Genomic DNA, 17,537 nt, shown 5'->3' with positions numbered 1-17,537 from the left:
CCATATCCATCATTTAAACAGAGAGGCAAGGAGGACGTGGCTTACCAGGAAGCAGCTTGGGCCATAAATGCTTTGGGAACCTTGATATTGAATTCAGGGGGAGGTGTGGACAGTTCTTTTCCATAGCACTCCTGGAGCCAGAGCTGAAGCAAAGAGAGAGGAAAGAGGTAGACCCAGGCTCTTCTCCCAGCACACGAGGAAGAATGTCATCCCCCAGTGCAGAGCCCAATCTAGCTCACACCGCGGTTTTTAAATCCATTAATGCAGTCGTTACAAGTGTTATTTATTTTTAACTTCAACAATAATGCATGAATTCTTACTCTAAAAACTTCAGGGACACCTGGGTGCCTCAGTCAGTTAAGTGTCCAACTTCAGCTCAGGTCATGATCTCACGGTCCGTGGGTCCCAACCCCGCATCAGGCTCTGTGCTGACAGCTCGGAGCCTGGAGCCTGCTTTGGATTCTGTGACTCCCTCTCTCTCTCCCCTCCCCTGCTCACTGCCTCTCCAAAAATAAACATTACAGAAAACTTTTTCAATTAAAAAAAGAAAAACTTCAAACAGGAAAGGTGGAACTGTCATCTCCCTTGACCAGCACTCAGTCTCACTCTCCTACCCAGAGAGTTTTCTCCTCCCTCAATTTTGGGCATATTCATCCAGATAATTGCCTATAAATTTATCTTTATGCTATATGTATATTTGGAAACATATCAGTCTGTTTTGATTGTGGTCTCTCTTTTTTGCATCCCATTAAAGATATTAATGGGAAGTCAGTTACCGTAAGACAGCGTGTACCTTAATGAATTCTCCCCATTAACATGATCTCTAGGCCTCATAATTCATTTAAGAGCCAATCACTGGTCTGTAACACTCCGACATGTCACACGGCATTGGTTTCCTATTCTCAGTCATGCCCAAAGAAGCAGTCTGGTTCTTCCAGTTTAACTCCTAATAAACTGATACTTGGAAGACAGTGACAGTAATACGCAAACAATATTCCGGTTATGCAAAGAAGTAAGTTACAGATAATGTCAAAATGTGGTCCCCTGGCCCAGAGGAGAGGCTCGGGCAGAGGAAGTGGACACCACTGACGTATGGCAGGACCTCGGAATTGTTGCTGACCAAGGTACAGACTTTTTCTGGGATTGAAAAGAAAAAGTTTCCATGATCCGGCTTTAAAAGCCAAATCACACAAAATCTTGGGAACAACAGAAATCTCACTCTTGCATCTATATGCTCCTCCGGCAACTCGAGGAGCAGCAGTTAGAATAAGAAAAAGAGTTACTGTGGTGTTTTCTCTTCAGGACTTCGAGGATCGTTTCGATGTGTAGTATGCTATTCAGAGATGGAGCACGGTCACTGCTTGTTCCATTTTGGGGTGATTAATATTCATTGCTGTCACCCTGGCATAGGAAGTGATTGTCTCTTGATTCATGGTGCACGTGTGGGCAGCAGCAGACACGGAGGAAACGTCATAATTTGAGGCCATTTACAAAAGCCCAGCTACCAGAACAGATTGATCAGAAGCCACCCACCTACGTTGTACGTCAAGACACCCTGCCTGTCTTGTCTGCTACAAAACTGACCCGCGGTGTCTTCTTCAGTACTGAGCAAGCATTGAGAACACGAGTGTTGCCTTTTACTGATCCGTAAAGGCTGAGAAATGCCTTTAGGTATGATCAAGCTCCTTACACAACGCTGAATTTTCTCATGGAATCAGCCTCTCCTGGAATAATACCAGTGTAGTATGTGTTAGATATTGGCACATGGGGGACAATTTGCTAGAACTTTCTGTATGAACCTTGAGCTAGAGTGCCCTGGAGATGAATTTGGAAGAAATGTGGGGTTTGGTGAGGCATGTCTGAACCTTACGTTGCATTTTGACAAAACAGAACGATGTTCATTTTCAATGATCGATTACAATTCGCGGTACAATTCTATTGTGTGCAGATTCACAGACTGTCAGCTCTCTCTAAGGGAGGACAACAAAGAGTACAACTCCATTATTTGTTGACCTGCTGTTTTCTTCATTAGATGTGCAGGACCCCAGTTTTTTCTGCAATGAAGAGAAGTTCCACGTGGTTAGAAACCCAAAAGGCTGTAGGACTTGGCATCCTAAATTCTTTGGCTATTAAGGTAGAAACTGAACTCAAAGAATGAGAGATGATCAAGGCCACAGAAGCTGACTAGACACACTTCGTTTTCTACTTGGAGTCCAGAGTAATGTGTGACTCTTGAAGAGCACCATTTAAGGCATTAGCACAACTGGCTTATTTTCATCTCGATGGGAAGATGGACAGTCTCAGAAGCCCCAGAAAGTAGTGCCCATCTCTAGTGCCTGACAACAGGAAGTAAACCGGGTAGAATGAGGAAGTAGCCCAGAGAGAAGTTGTGCAAAATAGAATTCTAGAATAATAAGATTTTATATCTGGAAGGAAACCTGGAGTTCACTTACTCTAGGGATTGTCAGCTGCTGGGGGTAGGGGGGAGACACCTGTAGGGTAGGCTGTGTACTTTGAAAATCTCTAGGTGATGCAGAAATGGGCTGCCCCTTGTTTTACTAATGAGGTTCAGGAATACTGAAAGATTTATTTAAGGTTACGTAACTAAACAAAGCTAGAATTTGAGTCTAAGTCCTATGGTTGTTGTATATCATGGAATTATAATATGTCACCTTTAAACCCCATTTTCTTCTACTTTGTTGATGATGGGTGGGGAGAGCTGAGGGAGAAAAGGAAAGAAAGGGGAAGGATTGATCAACACATTACAAGAGTACAGAATTCGAGGCATCTTTTTGGCCTGGATTTTGATCACTTTCAGTTATCAGGAATCCAAATGTCTTCATAAAATCCCAAAGTTGGATGGATCATCTAAGATCCCAACACACACATGCATGTACACACACACACACACACACACACACACACACACACACTAAACATAAGGGATAGCAGCAGATTGGGAGGGGAGAAGTGTTAAAATAATGGCCCCAATATCTCAGGAACTGTTAGATTTTCATTCTCATGGCTACCATCCAGGACTCAGGCCTTCATCACCCCTCACCTAGACTGTATCAATAGACTCTTCTTAAATGGTCTTCCTTCCTAGACCCTCCATGTTTTAACCATTCTTTAGACCACAGCCTACACTTTTGTGGTCACCTCCTTCCTCTCCTCTGTAAACTTCAGGGGATCTGATCCTACCACTCCCCGAATAAGGACAAAACCCCTTATGTGGCTTTCTTGTTCCTAGTTACTTTGTTGCTTTTTTAGGTCTTTTTACTTCTTACTTTCCAGGCAATATAGATGTCCTGCCCCAAAACAAGGACCATGCTTTGGTGACTTTGTGGCTTCGCTTGTGTTAATCCTCCTGACCATACACTCATCACCATACTCCTTACCTCTATTTACTAAATTCTGCCCATCCTCCAAAACTTCAGCAGAATTGTAAAATGTGGTATTGTAGCACTAGGGACCCATGACAATGTATGTCATAATTATTTATAGATGTCTCTTACCTACTCCATTAAGCTATAAACTCTGTTGGATTCTCACTTTTCTTAGCATCCCTTTGAGGCCTTATTAGCCTTGATGTAGCAGATTAGCTAAAGGCATGAATGACTCAGCAGTGGTCTTATATAGACAGAGGAAGGAATCCAGCACAAGATTTTGCGAGCAGCTGCATGATTTTGCGCTGCAGCAAAGATGGGGGTACATGTGTCCCTACAAATTGCTGTTTTCATTTTCTTTCGGTAAATAGTAGTGTAATTACAAGTGCATATGGTAATTCTATTTTCAATTTTCTAAGGAAACTCCGTATGAAATAGGTAAATGTTTAAAAACCAGAACCTAAAAGATGCTAGCTTTACTTTCTCTTTCAGCAGATCGTAGATAGGTAATTTATATCTAGAAGAGATTAGCTGCCAGTTTTTTCTGAAATTATGGATTTTTTCACTGAGGCCTAAGAGGGATAAGATGTGAGGTTCTATGCTTGAATACAAAACTCAAGGTTTAAAGATTTGACGTATTAGTGAGCTCAGTGTGAGCCATTGGGATGGTGTACCTATTATTTCTTATGGCAGAGGTGATCCCAGACTACAGGGGAAAACGCAGTGTCTAGAATAAAGGCAGTGAGAGGAAATCCCCTCTCTGTATGCAACAAACTACACCCATTCAGTCTGAGATTACATTTAAGATGAAACCTGATTGCTCAGGCCCAAACAATGAGGCTAATGGGTGCCATTTTAACTTGAATTCACGGAGAATTCCCTGAGAATTACAGCTATGTAATCATTAAATGGGTTGCCCTTACTAATAATTACTATTAAATGGAGTGAACTATGATTTGTTATTCGGTTCTATCCTTCCCATAAGTAGATTATGTTATTATCCAGCCTGTTTCACCAATAAGGGTATTGAGATGCAAAGAGACTGAATGATTTATCCTGAGTTACTTGGAAAGTGGCAGAACAGAAAGTCACCCCATGAGTTTGACTTCAAAGCTAAGGCTCTTAACCAAGACCCTGATCCCTGTTTTGTTAATCAGGGTGCAGGGGTGGGGAGAAGATGGTCTGAGAAAGTTGTAGATGGAATGCAATGCCAACAAAGGGAAGGTGCTTATAGACGATTCTGGAATTTTTTTTCTAACCTCCAGATTCAGGGGAGATTTAATCTGTTTAAAATGTGTTTCTTTTAAAGATAGCAGAGGTCACAGATAGGCTGAATGGCTTGATATCTACAGGTAAGAGGCTGTGGTCCGTTCACAGTGAGTTTTTCCTTATTTTCCATTTAGTCGCAGAATATAGAAGTTATATAATGCCTGTGACAGAGCCAATTAAGAAAGAAATGCTAGAAAACTGTAGGAAATTCTTCCCCAGTGAGGTGTTGACTGAGGAAATAGGACGGTATAAACAAGGTGGAGCAAACTGCAGCCCCTGGGCCAAATTAGGAATTGAACCACAAATTTGTTGGCTTTCTATAGTTTTTGGCTGATTTTTTTTTTTTTTACCCTGCTCATTTTTGTGGGGGGTTTTGTTTGTTTTTGCTTTTTAAATCGTTAGTTGCCAATATCTTAAAATCGGGATGGTTACATGCTTTTCTTGAAGAGACAAACCCAGCAGCGCTGGATCTGAATCCACAGGTCAACAGTGCCATGTTTCCAGAAGGTTCCCATCATGCCCTGTCATCTTGTAGTGTGCCTGCTTCACTCAGTATGTCATCGACCCAGTTCTTATCATTTGGGCGCTGCCTCACCCCTTACGTCAACCTGAAGAATACTTTTTAAGTTGCTGGAATTCACTACATGGACAAGGCATAATTTTCTTTCTGAAGCAATTTTGCATAAAGGGACACACTTTATGCATAAAAGAAAACAAACTTTTGGTATATCTAAAGAACATCCACTAAACAATTGAAGGCTTAGGTCTTCTATACCACATTCCAATTTCTGGCCTGTTTTACAGATACATGCCAAAACATACTTCCAGGGTGGACATTTATATATCACTGTCAGCCATATACTTCCAGATGGATCCTTGCTGATTTTAACCTTACTTCCCTTTTGCTTTTCTAAAAAAAAGAAAAAGCATCTTAAGCATTGCCTTTCTGGAAATACATCTTAAATTTATATTGATTTTACAGAATAAAGGTTTGGTAGAAAGTAATTGATCAATAGACAGATAGGTGGGAACATTTTTTTCAATCCACACTAATGAAATTTTAACTGTGGAAGAGGAACATGTATCTTGATATACTTACCTCAGGCTCAGTGATTTTAAAGTTAATTTTATAGTTTTTTTTAAAGCTATGATTTAATAGACATTTTCTAGGCCAGGGATCCTGTTGATATAATAAATGTGCACTTTGTTTCTTGTAAATTTTCTGACATAGATGGCAGTGTTAATGTCCTTTTTAAAGTAAATTCCAGAAAATGCTTTCTCTTGAGTGGCCCAAAAGAAAAATTATATTCTTGGGACTATGGTAGTTATTGGCCTGAACATTTATCTAGACGTAAAGGAAAATTATTACTCCTAGTATATACCTAGTAGTTTGTTATTATAAACTCAAGAAAAATCCAACAGACTTGATCTAAATTCAGTCAAACTAATCGCCTCCATGTCACTGAAAGAAAAGACTCTCAGTCTAATGCATCAACGGACAAGATGATGAAAAATATTCCAGAAGTGCCAGCTTTGCCAAGATCTGAGACAAAACTGAGGGACAGGTCCCCCCAAGCAGCAAGTGAGCAAAAGACTGAGCAATATGGACAATTCATGACAAATGCTAATTCAGAGGAACAGCAACAGAAATAGATCGGCATTTCCCAGAGTGCTCTGTGTGGAAGGAATACTAATAATCCAGGGTATTAGTAAGTGTTGTTCCCAACATTTAAAAACCTCTGGTCATATACATTTGGGAATCAATGCATTAATGAAGTCAAACATCTTCCTTCTATTATAGGATTCTCTGAGTTTTTAGTATGTTATTATGTTGATATGAATGGTGAATTCCCAGGGAAGATATATGGCATACAGTAATTCCTAAATTAAAATCCATTTTCGATAGAATGTCTTTGGATGAGCACCCTACATAAAATACCTGATATATTGAGGAGCGCCTGGGTGGCTCAGTCATTTAAGCACCTGACTGTTGGTTTCGGCTCAGGTCATGATCTCACAGTCCATGAGACAGAGACTGAACCCTGCATAGGGCTCTGTGCTGACTGTGTGGAGCCTGCTTGGTATTCTCTTTCTCCCTCTCTCTCTGCTCCCCCCCCCACACACACACACACACTGTCTCTCTCAAATAAATAAACTTTTTTAAAAATACCTTGTACATTGATTAAGGCTAAGTTCAGCTGTGGGAGACAGAGTTTTAAGCTTGAGTAATGATGACTTGTTTCTCTCACATGTAAAAGAAGTCTAGAAGCAGGCCGGGACTGACATGGCTCTATTTTTATAGAGTACTCATGCTCCTTCCAGTGTTAGGCTCTGTTCACCATAGAATTTGATCCGTAGTATTATAATCCAAGGTGGCTGCTGTAGCTCCACCCATCACATCTGTGTTTCAAAAATAAGATGAAAGTAGGTATGGTATCCCACCTGTCTTTTAAAGGAACTTTCTGTAAACACATTCAATGCTTCCTTTTATTTCTCATTAGCCACACTTAGTCCTGACTGCCAGGATGATAGGAAATTAAGTCTTTTTAGCGAGGTGTTCATATGCATGGCTACAAGGACAGGATCTGTGTATTTCAGACAGAAAGAGAGAAGGAGTATTTGCAGACTGTTAGAATCTATGCCCTGACTCAGAAATCACTGAACAGATAATCGAAATAATATATAGCATAAGTATTTATATTTGATTTAGATGCGTCTAAGTATTACTTACAAAGGTTTTGATTTTTTTTATTGGTATGAATTTCTTGAACCAATAATAACAACAACAAAAATAGATGTAGGATTGAGCTACGTGAGGGAAACAAGTAAAGGAAAAATAACTACATGAGTTCATGGTAGTGAGAAGCTGATCTCGTTCTTTGAAACAGAAATAACCACCCTCAGTCGGTTAAGCATCTGACTTTGGCTCAGGTCACGATTTTGCGACTCATGAGTTTGAGCCCCACATCGGGCTCTGTGTTGACAGCTCAGAGCCTGGAGCCTGCTTCGGATTCTGTGTCTCCCTCTGTCTCTGCCCATCCCCCACTCACGCTCTGTGTCTGTCTCTCAAAAATAAACATTAAAAAAATTTTTTTAAAGAAATAGAAATAACTGCCATTTAACACAGTCTTTACCCTCCTATTAAAAATACCTTTTTGTTAAGACTTTTATGCATAAATTTGCCTAATTATAATAGATAACATCCATCTATCCATGGCTGGGGAGACTTTGTCCTAATTCAGAAAATTTTCATTATCCAGTAATAGAATTGGTTCTGACTCAAATAAGGAATCAATCACTACCTTAATGCTTATGTGTGTGTATGGAAATATCTATTTTTTTATTTTTTTGTATCTTAGTTAACATACAGTGCAATACTGGTTTCAGAAGTGGAACCCAGTGATTCATCACTTACATACAACACCCAGTGCTCACCACAAGTGCCCTCTTTAATTCCCATGACCCATCTAGCCCATCTCCCACCCACCTCCCATGCTTTTAAAAAGGAGGAGAGGGAGTTCTGATCAATCTTTTCTGACATTCAAAATTATTCTGGAAATAGATTGACCTCCAAATTATCTTGGTTCGCTCTGTCATTTTCACTGCTTGGTTCAGACTCATAGCAAATTACAATATACTTTACTCATCAGTATTTCCCAAACACCCTGGGGCACAGGTTGATTTTACAGTTGACCTTTGAACCACACAGAGTTTAGTGGAACTGACCCCTGCACAGTTGAAAATCTCTATAGAATTTCTGACTCCTCCAAAACTTAACTGCTAATAGCCTACTGTTGACTGGAAGCTTTACCAACAATATAAATAGTCAATTAACACATATTTTTTATGTTCTATGTATAATACACTATACTCATACCATAAAGTAAGCTAGAAAAAAGAAAACATTAAGAAAATCGTAAGGAAGAGAAAATACATTTACAGAACTGTATGTGTATTTATTGAAAAACAAAGTCCATGTGTAAGTGAACCCGTGAAGTTCAAACCCATGTCGTTCAAGGGTCATCTGTATATGATTTTAATGATTCTCCAAAAAAATTATAGAAAACCACTGCAACTCACTGACAGCTGGGTATTATGTCAGGTGGTCTGTCATAACATTTCTCTTCATGAGATTTTATCTCCATGTTTCAAATGGAAGCTAAGGTGTAGACAAGCTAAATAACCTGACTGATAGTCCTACCTAGGAAGCAGGCTTTGGTCTTAGTTTCTGACCTCCTATGCTGTATTTCTCCAACTTGGGAAGAGACTCTTCACTGGGTCAGAAGTATTTGTACATATTTGAATTTATTTTTGCAAGGGAATCTCAGTATTCCATGTGTGTATATAACAGAGTAACACACACCTATTGTTTATTATTAAGAATAGGTAGGGGGTGCCTGGGTGGCTCAGTCGGTTAAGTGTCGGACTCTTGATTTGAACCCAGGTCACGATCTCACACTTGCTGAGACCGAGCCAAAGCGTTGAAAGTGCGGAGCCTGCTTGGAATTCTCTCTCCCTCTCTCTCTGTCCCTCCCTGGCTTGCTATAAATAAGTAAAGAAAGAAAGAAAGAAATGCCCCTTGACTCAATCTAATTATGGTGCATGTCTGTCATGGTGTTCCCACAGCACATACAGGAATACAATTCCCCACATTCTTGGCCCAATAAGATTGAAAATAATTTGATCATCTATAAATAACTTCACCAAATCATCATTACCGTATAGAGTCTTCAAAAGAAATTATTCCATTTTCACCATATAATCTTTGAGGCTTAGTCTTCATAGATAAACTCTCAACAATTTTAAGAAAAGGGATTGAATGCTGGTTTCAGCTGATTATATAAAAAAGTGATGATGGATAAGTGGTCTTTTAAAAATCAACATCTGTTCCCTGTGTACCCTCCAGTCATATTTGCTTAGTTTACAATTCAGGCAAAATCTGGGCTGTTTTTAGCAAAGCCAACACATCAATGGAGGAAAACGCTGAATACCATTCTGATTTTGCATATTTGCTTCACGGTCCTCAGAGTCTTTATTACTGGTGATGATTCAAGTATCATTGTAGCACGAAGTTAAGACCAACAGCCACATTCTTCCATCTACAGACATTTCCTATTATAGGTGCATCGCATGCTCGGGGTTGAGTCGTAAAACAGAACCAAGATCCTGACTGCATAATGGAGTTGTTGACTTCATCTCTTTGAATACTAGAAAAAGTGTCATAGGAAATGATAAAATTTTCAAGAAGTAAAATACAGATATTTATCATGCAGTAAAATACTAAGAGTTCCCATTAAAATATTTTGACATTCGCTCCAATTATTCTGGGGTAGTATTTAAAAGCACAGACGTTTAAAGTTGCTTGATTTTGACTCGATCAATAAAGCTAATTGTTTCACTGGCTGTGTAACTTTGTAGATTCAACTCTTCCTTCCTCAACTTCCTCATTTGTAAATGAGATAACAACAGCATTTGTCTCATAGAGTTTGTCCATGAAATAAGAGAATAGGGGTGCCTGGGTGTCTCGTTCAGTTAAGGGGCCGACTCTTGATTTCGGCTGAGGTCATTATCTCAGGGTTCGTGAGTTCAAGCCCTACATCGGACTCTGCACTGCCAGCAAAGAGCCTGCTCGGGATTCTCTTTCTCCTTCTCTTTCTGCCCCCCCCCCCCCCCGCCAACTTGCACCTGCACTTTCTTTCTCAAAATAAATAAATACCCTTTAAATTTGTAAAAAGAAAAAGAAATAAGAATACCAGGAAAACAGCTAGTAAGTGCCCAATGGATGTTGGCTGTTAGTAATAGATGTAATTGCTATGTTTGACTCATGAGCCCTAGTTTTCTTATCGAAATGTATTTGATCCCTTTTCTACACTTGCCATACACTTTTTTTTCAACATTTTTTTTTCTTAGAGAGAGAGAGACAGAGCATGAGCAGGGGAGAGGAGCAGAGGGAGAGAGAGAGAGAGAGAGGGAGAGAAAGAGAGAGAGAATGTCAAGCAGGCTTCATACTCAGCACAGAGCCTGATACGGGACTCAATCCCACAACCCCAGGGTCAGGATCTGAGCCAGAATCAAGGGTTGGAAGCTCAACTGACTGAGCCACCCAGGCACCCCACCACACACTTTTAATATAAATTTGCTGAATTACTGGGGAAATACTTAAGGAGTATATAATCTTTTCAAAACTTTCACATCATTGGTGGGAAATCTGTTGTAACAAGCCATCTATGGAGAGTAGGTTTCCAAGTATGGGATATACCAGCCTCTAACAATATGATTTGCTGTATGTTCCCATTGTTAAGATATAAACGGAATTACCCATAATGGAAAAGAATAGTGATTCTACCATTCCACATATTTATATCAAGCAGAAGAAAAGCAACATCCATGTTTTCTAGACTATGGACATCTATGACACATGTGGCATTCTTATATCTGTCATAAACCCTAAGATTCAGAGTCCATATCCCAAAGGACAGTGAAGTTCTGGAAGAAGTGAGTAAAACCAAGTCTGGCTTAGGAAAAATAATATTGATTAGGTAAACTTACTGCTATTACTTCCTAGTGAAATACATAACATGAGCTGAATGAATAAAAAAAAATTGCAATTCGTGTTGAGAAGTAATGGTTATCTAGCAAATTTAATCATTGATTTCAGAAATGTAAAAAAAAATTCAAGAAAGCAATCTAGTGACCTTTAATCCTTCATTAAGAAACAACTAGCTGTTTCGGTGGAATTCCCATCACCGAAATATAGAAATTCTAAGAAAAAACAATTTCCATCTTTTCCTTATTCAAGAAGGAGCGTCTCTTTACTAAATGACTGTACCTACAAGCAAAGCGTTTTTATCTTCCAATATTCTGTGGCAGGAGCAAACAAAACTGTAGAAAACAGGCTTAAGCTTCTTCTTACTCCTTTGAGAAGAAGCTTTTCCATCGAATGCAATTGTCCAAGAAATGAAATTTAGCTCCTTAGGAATCCAGATTTGATTTTAATCACATTCGATGAAAAACCCTTTCTGCAACATATTAAACTCCCACAGCCCTTTCCAAATAGGAAATAAATAGCAAAATTTGACACCTTCTCAGCAACCAGGATCATGGAAATGTAGACATGGAGAAAGCGTGTGCGGCTCTCAGCAGTGGCCTAGAACTTCGTGTATAAGGAAGTGTGGCTGCCATCTGCTTGCCTGCTGAGTCTTTGCTCTGTTCCATAAAGCTAGCATAGGAAAGGTGTCATTTCCTTCCCCTAGAGATGAATCTCCATAAAATTAGTGACTAAATGAAAGGCTTCGTCCCAAATGGCTTTCCTTCCATCTGGTAGACGTTCACTTCTCGAAGTGACTGACAACATGAGCATCACTTGGGAGCTCGTTAGAAGTGAGGATTCTCGGGGCTCCTATGTGGCTCAGTCAATTGAGCGTCTGACTCTTGGTTTCGGCTCAGGTCATGATTTCATGGTTCGTGAGTTCGAACCCTCACCGGGCTCTGCGCTGACGGTGTGGAGTCTGCTTGGGATTTCTCTCTCTGCCTCTCTCTCTGTCCCCGCTCCCCAACTCATGCTATCTCTGTCTCTCTCAAAATAAATAAATAAACATTAAAAAAAAAAAAAAGAGAAGTGAGGAATCTCAAGTCCTGAGCCCCCAGGAGCAGAGCATGTATTTGAACAAAATCCTCGGGGCGCCTGGGTGGCTCAGTCGGTTGGGCGTCCGACTTCGGCTCAGGTCATGATCTCGTGGTCTGTGAGTTCGAGCCCCGCGTCGGGCTCTGTGCTGACAGCTCAGAACCTGGAGCCTGTTTCAGATTCTGTGCCTCCTTCTCTCTCTGACCCTCCCCTGTTCATGCTCTGTCTCTCTCTGTCTCAAAAATAAATAAAAGTTAAAAGAAAAATTAAAAAAAAATCCTCAGCTCCTTTGCAGGCACGCTCACATTTGCAAAGTGCTGATTGGGTCATCTTCACTGTCACCCTTCACATAAGAGCAGAAACACATGACACTAGCTCCCATTCAACACCCAGTAACTCGCTCTATTCTTATTAACACTGAATGTGTTGAAGGGTTGTAAAGGAGATCTTTTCCTCACCAAGTCAAGGAATCGTGCTCTGAGTATCTTGGGAAAGGCTTATTTTTTACATCTATGTCTGTTTCATAGAAGAGAAGTGGAGGAAAGGGGAAGGCTGTCAGACAAATTTGAAAACGTGGTGAATGTGGCACTGCCCTTAACTGTAATGGGAGCCTGGTCTAGTCGTTACAACTCAGCCTGTTTCCACCTCTTGAAACGATTCTTGGGTCCCTTCTGATATAATGATTATGTACAAGGCATATTATTCAGGTCTTCAATTACAGTGTTTTGAGCAGTTTCAGATACAAGTAATATCATGTCCTTCCAGAGAGGGAGTTTTTCTTTTCTTTTATTATTTTTTTAAATTTGTCTTAATGTTTGTTTTTGGAGGGAGAGAGACAGAGTGGGAGCCGTGGAAGGGCAGAGAGAGCGAGAGAGAGGGAGACACAGAATCCGAAGCAGGCTCCAGGCTCTGAGCTGTCTTCACAGAGCACCCCAACGCAGGGCTTGAACTCATGAACTGTGAGATCATGACCTAAGCTGAAATCAAATGCTTAACCAACTGAGCCACCCAGATGCCCCTGTTATTATTACTTTTAATATAATTTATTGTCAAGTTGGCTAACATACAGTGTATGCAGCGTGCTCTTGGTTTGGGGGGTAGATGCCCGTGGTTCATCGCTTGCATACAACACCCAGTGCTCCTCCCAGCGGGTGCCCTCCTCAATCCCCATCCCCCATTTTCCCCTCTCCCCTGCTCCCCCATCAACCCTCAGTTTGTTCTCTGTATTTAAGAGTCTCTTATGGTTTGCCTCCCTCCCTCAGAGAGAGAGTTTTTCATTTGAAACAAAGACCATAAAGTCATAGCTAATGGCCAAGATGAGATTCCAGGCCTCTTGACCCAGCATTCAGACCCACAATGCCAGTAAATTCTCCAGAAAGTAATGTGTAAATGAAAAAGATGTGCGTAGAAGCTTGGATTATGGACAGCCAATCTCAATTGTTCCACTTGCTCCATTTTCTTCATTCTTCATATACTCCAGAATTATTAAGCAAATACTTCCAATCATGACATAAAATGTTTTCAAGGAATTGCCAGCACAGCTGTCTAGTATATTCAGAAGTCATTGAGAAAGTAGATCCTGAGTTCTCATCACAAGGAAGAACAGTGCTTTTCTTCTTTTTCTTCTTCTCTTTTTTTCTATCTATAGGAGTTGATGGATGTTAACTAAACCTCTTGTGATCATTTCACAATCTATGTAAGTCAAATCATTATGCCATACACCTTAAACTTTCACAGTGACATATGATAATTCTGTCTCAATAAAACTGGAAAAAATAAATGAACAGTGAATGAATGAATGAATGAATGAGCAAAATAGAATGAATGAGTAACTTAACACGTTAAAAAATACTTTCGAGATTATAATGGATTCATAAGGAATGGTTTATTCATACAGTGATATTGAAGAGTGGCTCAGATGAACATTCTAGCTCTGTGTTCCATCATGTATGAATTGCAAAAACACAATGTTGAATAGTTAGAGCAGATTATAAAACTACATACTATTTTGATAATTTATATATATATATGTGTATTTAAAACTCATAAAACAGTTCTATACATTATTCATGAATGCATCCATGTATTGGTCAACTAAGAAGATCTGATTTAAAAGGATTAGAATTCAGGATGATGGTTATCTCTGGGACAGACTGTATGGAATCGAGGGACTGAACTTAAATTGTATCTTAATAGTTCCTTTTTAAATTATAACGATATTTAATTTGGAACACATAGGGCAAAATGCAAATTTGTTATACCTGAGGGTGGGCATATGATTCTCATGGTACTGTGTGTATTGCATTAAATGTTGAAAATATTTTGAAATTTAAAATATTTTTAATGTTTATTTATTTTGAAGGAGAGAGAGGGACAGAGCATGAGCGGGGGAGGGGGAGAGAGAGAGAGAGAGGAAGACACAGATTCCGAAGCAGGCTCCAGGCTCTGAACTGTCAGCACAGAGCCCGACACGGAGCTCGAACCCACGAGCCTTGAGATCATGACCCGAGCTGAAGTCGGACGCTTAACCAACTGAACCACCCAGGCGTCCCTAAAATAAATTAAAATTTTAAAATAAGAAAAAAACTACTTTCAAGAAATTAAATGGAAATGAAAACAAGTTTGCACTCAGTATTACTAAAGGAAATTTGTCTAGCATTGTGCACATTCTAATCCACCTATTGACAAGTGTTTATTACATGGTAATATTTACTTGTATCTTCGCTTTCTCATAATGCCTCTTAAAAGAAATTAACATAGTTTGTTGGGGTTTTTTGGACAGTTACTATACTTATTTTTCATTTTTTCTGTGTTAAGATAAATTTATTACTTTATTTTCACATTTTTTTCTTTCTGCTCCTTGAGATGTTCATCTTTGCTCTTTTTAGAACTTCTTAAATTGAATCCCACCATGTTTATTTTCTTTGCTTTTCTTAATATAGCAAAACCATTTATGACTAAAAATTAGTCTCTTACAAAGTTTTGGTCTCATCCTGTGAGGTTTTGGTTTTTTTAAATTTAAATATCTCCTTCACAACTAAATGAATATTTGAGAAAGTGGCTTTAAATTCCTAAAGAGTTGGAGCACCTGGGTGACTCAGCTGGTTAAGCGTCCGACTTTGTCTCAGGTCATGATCTCATGGTTTATGGGTTCAAGCCCTGCATCAGGCTCTGTGCTGACAGCTCAGAGCCTGGAGCCTGCTTCAGATTCTGTGTCTCCCTCGCTCTCTGCCCCTCCCTCACTCATGGATTTATTGAGTAGCATGATTTCAAGATGATTTTTTAATGGATAAATGTTGGGTCAAGACATAAATAAATGCAGTTAATCTATAATGTGGTGTTTTTAGGCTTTATGTAGAGGTTTTATCACATTCACATCACGTTATGGAAACCAATATACATATAGAATAAATGAGGAAAGAATGTGGGAAAGGATTTGAATTATTTGTTTTTTTAATTGGGGCTTTTTACTATTTTTTTAAATTAAGATATAATTGGGACGCCTGGGTGGCTCAGTCGGTTGAGCGTCCGACTTCGGCTCAGGTCATGATCTCACAGCTCGTGAGTTCGAGCCCCGCATCAGGCTCTGTGCTGACAGCTCGGAGCCTGGATCCTGCTTCTGCTTCTGTGTCTCCCTCTCTCTCTGCCCCTAACCCACTCACGTTCTGTCTCTATCTCTCTCAAAAATAAATAAACATTTAAAAAAATTAATTACGATATGATTGAAACATAACATATTAGTTTCAGGTGTGCAATGTAATGATTCAATATCTGTATATATCAGAATGATTATCCCAGAAGTCTAATTAACACCCATCGCCACATGTAGTTACAACTTCCTTATGATAACTTTTAAGATCCACTGTCTTAAAAACTTTCAAATATGCAATACACTATTGTCAACTATAATCACCATGCTATAACTATACTCACCTGACATCCCCAGGACTTATTCATTTCATAACTGGAAGTTTGTACCTTTTGACTTCCTTCACCCATTTTGCCAATCTCCCACCCCCCCCCCCCCTCTGGCAATCACCAGTCTGTATCTATGAGCTTGTCTTTTTTGATATTGCTTATTTTTTTTTAAGATTCCGCATAAAAGTGAAATCGTACACCACACTTTCTTTATCCACTCATCCATCAGTGGACACTTAGGTGGCTCCTATGTCTTGGCTGTTGTAAATAACGCTGCAGTGAACATGTGGTTGCATATATTGAGTTACTGTTTTCCTTTCCTTCAGATATATACCCAGTAGTGGAAATACTGGATCATATGGTATTTCTATTTTTAATTTTTTGAAGACCCCTGTAGAATTTTTCATGGTGGTCGCACCAACTTACGTTCTTACCAGTGGCATACGCGTGTTGTCTTTTCGCCACATCCTTGCCAACCCTTGTGATCGCCTGTCTGTTTTATGATAGCCATTCTAACAGGTATAAGGTGACATCTCACTGTGGTTTGGATTAGCATCTCCCCGATGATAAGTGATGTTGAGCACCTTTTCATGTACCTGCTTATGTATCTGAAAGTCTTCTTTCAGAAAATGTGTATTCAGATCCTCTGCCCACTTTGTAATTGCATTGCTTCATGTTTTCATATTTCCTTTTTACGTAAGGAACAGTGAAATAGTGAACTCTATTGTAAAATAGAGCTCAAAGTATTTTTATAATGGAAGTTACTTTGGGTCATACTATGCAACTTTAGAAGTCATTTTACAAGGTGATCAGATTTGCCAATAATTATTAGGGGGAATATAGGACAGATATGCATTGAGAGCCAGCTGTGTATTGTGAATAGTTTGAAATGTAGTTACATAAGAGTAAATTAGCAATCTAAAATCATCCACATGCTGTTCCTTTCCGATTGACATCAAAGATACAGGACCTATAAAGATGATTTGAAAACTAAATTCCGTGATTCCTGCTTTTTCTCTCCTTTGTGTAAGACTGGAGATATTCCTCCAAAGGGAAATATGACAAGGGAAGCAATTACATTTCCTATGTAAGCTATTTAATATGCATATTGAATTGAATTGACCCAGATGAATCTCTTTCTTCCATGAGCTTTCGACCCTGCCAGTGCTGTGGAGATCTAGCTTGACAAAGGTTAGCAGTGCCTTGATAACCGTTAGGAGAGTTTATAGCAAGTACTGCATCAATTCTGTGTACTTTTTTGTCTCACCAATAATAAACTTCTATAGTCTGTGCTACTGTCATTAATACTCTTTTATATTGGATCTTTTGTCACTCACTAA

General features: G+C 39.4%; 1 protein-coding gene across 1 annotated transcript in view; it reads left to right on the top strand.

The window, feature by feature from the left end:
- CHRM3 (cholinergic receptor muscarinic 3) overlaps window positions 1-17,537 on the top strand; it is a 525,424-nt gene that overhangs the window by 451,452 nt on the left and 56,435 nt on the right. The gene's annotated exons all lie outside the window — the stretch shown is intronic.

Source organism: Herpailurus yagouaroundi, unplaced genomic scaffold (genome assembly GCF_014898765.1).
Source record: "Herpailurus yagouaroundi ecotype Mexico unplaced genomic scaffold, PumYag 530, whole genome shotgun sequence".
In the NCBI taxonomy this organism is placed as follows: domain Eukaryota; kingdom Metazoa; phylum Chordata; class Mammalia; order Carnivora; family Felidae; genus Herpailurus; species Herpailurus yagouaroundi.
Note: the sequence above shows the minus strand (reverse complement) of the source record. Positions and strands in the feature narration are given on the sequence as shown.